This window comes from Pinus tabuliformis, chromosome X (genome assembly GCF_031772625.1).
Source record: "Pinus tabuliformis cultivar Carrire ecotype Pingquan chromosome X, CPIR1, whole genome shotgun sequence".
Taxonomy (NCBI): domain Eukaryota; kingdom Viridiplantae; phylum Streptophyta; class Pinopsida; order Pinales; family Pinaceae; genus Pinus; species Pinus tabuliformis.
In genome coordinates, this window is record NC_142308.1 from 1,442,969,119 (window position 1) to 1,442,976,735 (window position 7,617).

The following is a 7,617-nucleotide window of genomic DNA, read 5'->3' on the forward strand; positions in this document are numbered from 1 at the left end:
TTTTATCCCTTAGGTTTATAATATCAATCCCTTGGGTTTATAACATCATTAATGGCTAACCATGGTCAATCATGCCCAATCATGGTCAACCATGCTTGAATACCACATTGTGAAAATGATTTTCTCAGTATGAAAATTAACCATGGTCAATTGTCGCCCAACGTCACATTGTGACAAGATTGTCTCGATATTAAAATCAATCTTGGTCAACCATGGTCCAAAATTGCATTGTGAAGAGGGTTTTCTCGATATGGAAATCCACCATGATTAATTATGGTCAACCATGGTTGATCATCTCATTGTGAGAAATACTGTCTAGATATGGAAAGAAACCATGGTCAACAATATTTCATAAACTCAGTCATGGTCAACCATGGATTATGATGGTCAACTACTGTCCAACGTTGCATTCTGACAAATATTTCCTTAATATGAAAATCAATCATTGTCTCAACCATGGTCAAATGTCACATTATGAAAAAGATTGTCTCAATATGATAATCATGGTCAGCCATGGCCGAATGTCACATTGTGACAAAGGCTATCTTGATATGGAAATCAACCATCTTTAAGAATGGTCAACCACGGTCCAATGTCGTATTGTGACAAGGATTGTCTCAATATGCAAATCAACAATGGTCAACCATGTTTAATCTATTGTTTATAATATTTACCTTAGGGTTTATATACCTTAGCTTTATAATATTGGTACTTTGGGTTTAGTATTATATCCTTGGGTAAATAATCCCTTGGGGTTTTAGTGTTAGTCCCTTAGGTTTATTATTCCCTTGGTTTTATAATATCAATCATGGTCAACCATGGTCAATCATGGTGGAATGTCACATTGTAAGAATGATTGTCTCAATATGAAATTCAACCATGGTCAACCATGGTCCAATGTCACATGCTTACAAAGATTGTCTTGATAAGAAAATCAATCCTGGTCAAACATGGTCAACCATGGTCCAAAGTTGCATTGTGACAAGGATTTTCTCAATATGTGTTATGGATCTCTTCAACTACCATAATTAACCATGTTCTTTTACTTTTGTGATGTTAGCAGAATTGCATATGAACGAGTATGAAAATCCACATGTGCATACTATAAAGAATAGGAAACATAATAGTGACCATCAACTCAAAGGACACACACACATTGATAACAGAGTTCACCCAATGTGGGTTGCATCTATGGACCCGGTGTCAAGAGTGGGGAGGCCGGTTCATTAAATGACGCAAGTTGATGACGAGTACATAGTACATTCCTTTTCATCCCAAGGATAAATACCATCAACCAGAGTGGCATGTCTCTCTATTAGGCATTCTCCTAAAGTAACTATCACTCAAATGGGCCCTCCTTCAGCATGAAAAGCTAACAAATTCTCACATGGTGTGGCATATAGGTATCCTTCAACATAGTGGTAACAAGGATCCCAACAAGAAAAACATCATCTTTGCAAATAAGAAGAAAGACATGGAATTACTTTATCTTTTACCTCCACTTTCGGGGATGGTTGAAAAATTCAAAGCTCTGCTGACAAAATGGGTTACACTGTTGAATTTGTGGCACACCATCATGTCGAATGACTAAAAACTTGGCCACATTATGACGTCGTCAAATTCTGGACCATCGAGTATCTCGAAGATTCCCTAAAAGATTCCTTGCTAGAGATGGCTAAAAAATATACAGCTCAGATGAAAATTTTGAGCACACCATTGTGCTCCTTGAAAAATTCTATGAAAAATGACTATAAAATCAGCATCATTCTGCCTCTATCAAAAATCAGCCTCCAAGAGAATCTTTTATATTCCATAAAATTTTGGAAAGATTCCTTGCTACTAACTGCTTGAATTTATGCTGCTCAGATGGTGAAATGGACCACACCATCACGTTCCTTGCAAAATTCTAGTTCTTCTGAGTATAAATTTGACATTATTCTATCATTTTGAAACATCACCCCCAGGGAATCTTTAGGATTCCTCCAAGATTCTACATGAGAATATTCTTCGCATCGAAATTCATGCCCGACCTAGGCACAATTCCCCCTCTAAGTTCCATAGTCACTCGGTCTCTCCTCTGTTGCCCTATGCAAATGAATAGTGTTAGGGTTAAATATTATTTTATGGGTGGACTAACCAGGACACACACTGTTGGCTCATTGGTTGGCCAATGGCTGGCAGGCCAATGGGTGGGCAGATGACTAGGGGTTGCCTCCCCAAAGTGACAATCATTTTGGGGTTGTTAGTTACGCATGACATGTAACAGTTGGAGCAGGCAGTTTATTTTTAACATCTGGAAATTAACATTTTAACATGAAACAGTTTGATTGGTTCATGTAACGATGGTTTTGTAGTATGTTTGGTGCATTATTTGTTTTCCATTTAGGGCCACCTGATTAGGGGGCCAACCCATTGGGTTGGGCGGGCTCGATCCCCGTCGGTCCCGCATTATGTGGTGGCAATGTTATAATGGTTGGGCCATAGGTAGGGTCCCAAGTCAGAGTTGCAGGCCGCAACCCTTGGTATATAATATATAATAACCAACAAGGGGTGGTAGCTTGCACCGTATTTTAAATAAATAATTTTTTTTTTAGAACACGTTAGACAAAAAAATATGACCAGAATTTTTGGGTCACCTGCGAAATGAACAAGGTGAAAAACTCACCCATTCTTGTGGCCAGAATCCATGTGTTCGTAAAATTCAAAATTGTTGTCTCATTAGTGGTTGCTACTAGCCCTAGTTTGACCAAAATTTTGATTGATTATATCTTGAGCAAATAAACTCGAATTTGAGTGTTGTTCAAGCTGTTGGAGTCACGAAGATGAGCACTAAGATGTGGTCCTAGTTTGGGTGAAATCTGATAACTTTTTTAAAGCTATTCTGAACCCTTTTTGACTTTTGAGCATCATTGGAGCCACCTAAATCATTCCTCCCCACTGAGGAGCTTTTGGTCTTCCAAAGGTATAAACATAATCTACAACTACTATGTTACGTTGTCTACACCGCAATTGTCCTAACACATCACACTTCCTTCTCCTTCACCCTTGTTCTTTGGAGCCATAAGTGATGAACCGAAACCTGCATCATTTGCAAACCTCCAGTACATATTTGCAAATCACATGCTTAATTACATGACCAACCATTACCCAAGCATCCCCACACTTTCTAAGTATTTATAAGACACACTCCTTGGTCAAGTTTACATCAGAATAGAAACCAATGCCCCATTCTATCAATAAAAGTCCAACACATCATCATTTCTTTTCTAAGCGATGGAAAAAAAATCACCACTTTTACAATTTATGTTGCAACACATGATTTATAAAATGTAACCATGACAAGCTACCATATCTAGTAAAAGCATCTCTCACTCATCAAAGTGAATGGGTCATCTCCCTATAGCAGATTTTCTTGTCAAACATCGTCACCAGCTGGTTCTTGCATGGGCACTTTGTCCATAAGATGATGTTTTATGGAGCCTCCATCATTTGGCTCTTGGATGTCCACCTCTATTGCAATGATTGTAAAAAATATTCTTCCTCCAGACCTTCTTAACCTTCCTCCTTTCCTGATGTGGAGAAGGCCTTTCACGCCTCATCCTCTTTCTTGGTGCCATTCTCTTCCAACACTCAACAACCACATGGTTATGCCAACCACAAAAACTACATGGTTTTCTACCACATGATTTATGATCATCATTAAGAATATGATTGTAATAAAAATGGAATTTGGAGTAATGAGACTTTTTATAGCTCTCTTGATTGTCTCTAGTGCAATTCTAAAGATTAGAGTTTGCCTTCACTCTTCCTATACAATATGCATTGTCATGGAAGAATTGAGATGTGTTCTAAACATCCTCTTTCTTCGGTGGCTTCGACAATGTCTTGGAATCTTCTAAAACATTGATCACTCTCATTCAGTGTATTCCAAACTTGCAAATCGAGGTCTTTATACAACCTCCAATGGTTGAGTCATTCCTTGGCCATTAACACCATGTCCTCCTCCTTTATACCACATCTTGATAACGAGTCTCATGCCAGTTCCTGAAATGGGTACTTCCATGTTTCGAACATAAATAACACAATGTGAAAATGAAATTGAAAAATTCTCAACATTGTTTACCTCAGTTGTCAGTTCTGAAATAGATGATGATGGCTTTGTTATGCCTCCGTTGCATATCAATTTTTCCAAGGCCTCTTATGTAGCTCATAACTGAAGTTGTAGTCTCTACTTCTCTTTTTCTTCTCGTAGAAGTCTCCTCAATTCAACATTCTCTACTTTAAGGCCATGATTGATCTCCGCATCTGAATGATGAGAATATGATGAAGAAAAATAATGTTCACTCGAGGAGGTTGAAAGAGCATCGTCCTCTGCTATTTCTTTCTCCCCTCTATCCATTTTTTCATCATAATTTGCATACATTTTGTACACTATGCATGGCATCTAGAGGAGGTCCTCGTAGAGATATCTGTTGTTCTCCATTTCCCTTCTTGTTACATGTTCAATCATTCACACTTGCAATTGTCATCAACAAAAGACTGCTCTGATACCAAAATTGATCTGGATCCCTTCAGCTACCATAATTCAATAAGATATTTTACTTATCTAATGTTAGCATAATTGCATATGAAAGAGTATGAAAATCCACATGTGCATACTGTAAAGAAGAGGAAATATAATAATGACCATCAAATCAGAGGACATACACAGACATTGATAATGGAGTTCACCCAGTGTGGGTTACGTCTCTGGGCCCAGTGTCAAGAGTGGGAAGGCCGCCTCTTGAAATGTTGCAAGATGATGATGAGTACATAGTACATTCTTTGTCATTACAAGAATAAATTCCCTCAACTATAGTGGCATGCATTACCATGAGACATTATCCTAAATGAGCTCTCACTCAAATGGGCCCTCCTTCAACATGACAAGCTAATAACTTATCACATGGCATGGAAAAAAAGTATCCTTAAGCATAATGGTAACACCGATCTCAACAAAAAAAACATCATCTGAGAAAATTATAAGAATGATGTGGCATCAATGAATCATTTACCTCCACTTTCAAGGACGACAAGAAAATGAAAATATCTACTAATGAAATGGACTGCACCACTAAATTTGTGGCGTGAAATCTTTTCAAACGACTATAAACATGGCCCCTTTTTGACACCGTCAAATTTTGGACCCTCGAGAATCTTGAAAATTCTCCCAAAGATTCCTTCTTGGAGATGGCTGAAAAATCAACTACTCGGATGAAAATTCTAAGCACACCACTGTGGTCATTGCAAAAGTCTGTGAAAAATGACTATAAAGTTGACATGATCTCACCTTTATAAAAAATAAACCTCCAAGTGACTCTTTTAGATTCCACAAGATTCTATAAGGATTCCTTGTGTTTTCTACCTAAATTTATACTACTCAGATGGAGAAACGGACCACACCAACACATTCCCCACTAGATTTTGTTTATTTTTAGTATAAATTTGACATGATTCCATCACTATGTGATCTGAAATGATGATATGTTAAAACTGAAGTAGAATTGATTATGCCAACAATGAAATGAATGTTTACTTAAAGTGCTGAAACCATGAGAATTTCTTGAGAAGAAGACTTACAATAGATGAGAAAACATAAGCAAGATGAAAAATAGAAGTGAAAACACCAAATACACAGTGGTAACATATAATAGGATTGATTAAGGAGTTCGTCCCTTATGGACTAAGTCTCCAGGTTTGCTTTCAAGATGGGTGACCGCTTTATTAGGATTGATACTGAGAAGGTTGATTACAGATAAATTTGATGAAACTGAATGTGCATGTAGGCACTTCTGGTGATTGTCATAAGAAATCTCTCTAAACAAGATTTCCAATGCCTATCACGGTTCCCAGTTCTGACTTCCAATGCTCTTATTACACTAAAAACAAAACATCCTATATCCTCTAGAACCTGCACATAAAACTCAAAACCACTATCATCCCCTCTTCAAGAACAAAACTGGCTTTTATAACCTCCTAGGTGCACTCGAACTCCTGAGGTCCAAGATTGGCATGAACTAGATGAAATTTTGGTTTGTTTTCTCGAGGTCTTGTCATTATTTGACACCTTACGATAACTTGCATGGTGGTTGAATTAGTTCAAATGAAAATAATAAGAAAAACCCAAAAATAAACTTTATTATAAATCATAGCTATTGACGGCCAAATACCAGGGTGGAGGAGTGCTAACAGTGCATGTGAACGTCTTTACTAACCCCCGGTTATTTCCTGGTGGCTCCGGCTAATAGTCAGCCATGTCAATGCATGTAACTGACTCCCGGTGGTCTCGGCTGATGGTGTGGCTTACCCCCGGCAGTTGTGGTGTTGGGGTTAACTATAACATGTAACCTTTGCTGCAAACTCCAAACCCAACGGTTATCCTCTGGCCGGTTGACCTCTGTTCACATGCTCCTATCTTGAGATAGTTACGGTTAGGCTTGTTCTAAGCGGTGACATAGATATTCGCTACGGTCAAGCTCTAACATCCCTGTTGCTCACATGAACAGCGGTCCCCGCGCAGTTTAGGCCCACAGTTTTATGACTATTATATGTAATTTTTGCATAGTTTAATGTTTTGTAATGTTTTTTATAGGCTGAGAGGGTTTCTTAGCATAGGATTATGGTTTTTAATACATGAATTTTGATAGGTTAATGTATTAGGTTCTAGGATTTAGGGTAATAGGTTTTCGACTTAGGTTTTAACAATTTCTGGCATGGTTAGGTTTTGGGATAATGCATGGTGTAGTTTGCATTAGGTTTCTATTAGGCTTATTTTAAAAATAACCCATTTACAACTAAATGTCACAAAGTTACATTAGCAACAAATGTCACATCACGACAAACCCATCGATAACCAAATCCTGCAAAGTGGTCAACAATCACATGTCAACGACCAAAACCTACAAGATGGATGACAATCAAATGTCGAAAACCATATCCTGGTGGAAATGACAACAACCACATGACAAAAACCATGTACCAAACCATATTCATCAAACACCATGAAACCGTATACATTATCAGACATCCTAAACCATAAACATCATTGTCGACGCTGACAACACCAGACACTAAATGCTAACGATGGCACTAAACCTATGCAGCTGATCTGACAAGATCCTCCTAGATCACTTTGAAACATCATCCCAGGGAATCTTTTAGATTCCACCAAGATTTTGCATGAGAATGTTTTTTGGAGTATTTGAGCGAATAGTCCCTTGGAATATTCTCCACCTCAAAATTTGTGCTTGGCTTGGGTGCAATTCTACCTTCGAGTTCCACTGTCGCTCGACCTCTCCTCCATTACATTGTGCGAATGAATAGTATTGGGTTAAATATTTGTTTATGGGTGGATTAAACAAGACACAAGTTGTTGCCCCATTGGTTGGCCCATGGTTCGGAGGCCATTGGGAAAGCAAATGACCATGGGTTGACTCCCTAAAGTGACAGTAATTTTGGCGCTATTGGTTATGCCTGACATGTAATGGTGGGAGTGGGGGTTTATTTTTAACATTCGGATGTTAACATTTTAACATAAAATAGTTTAATTGGTTCATGTAACAACGGTTTTGTAATATG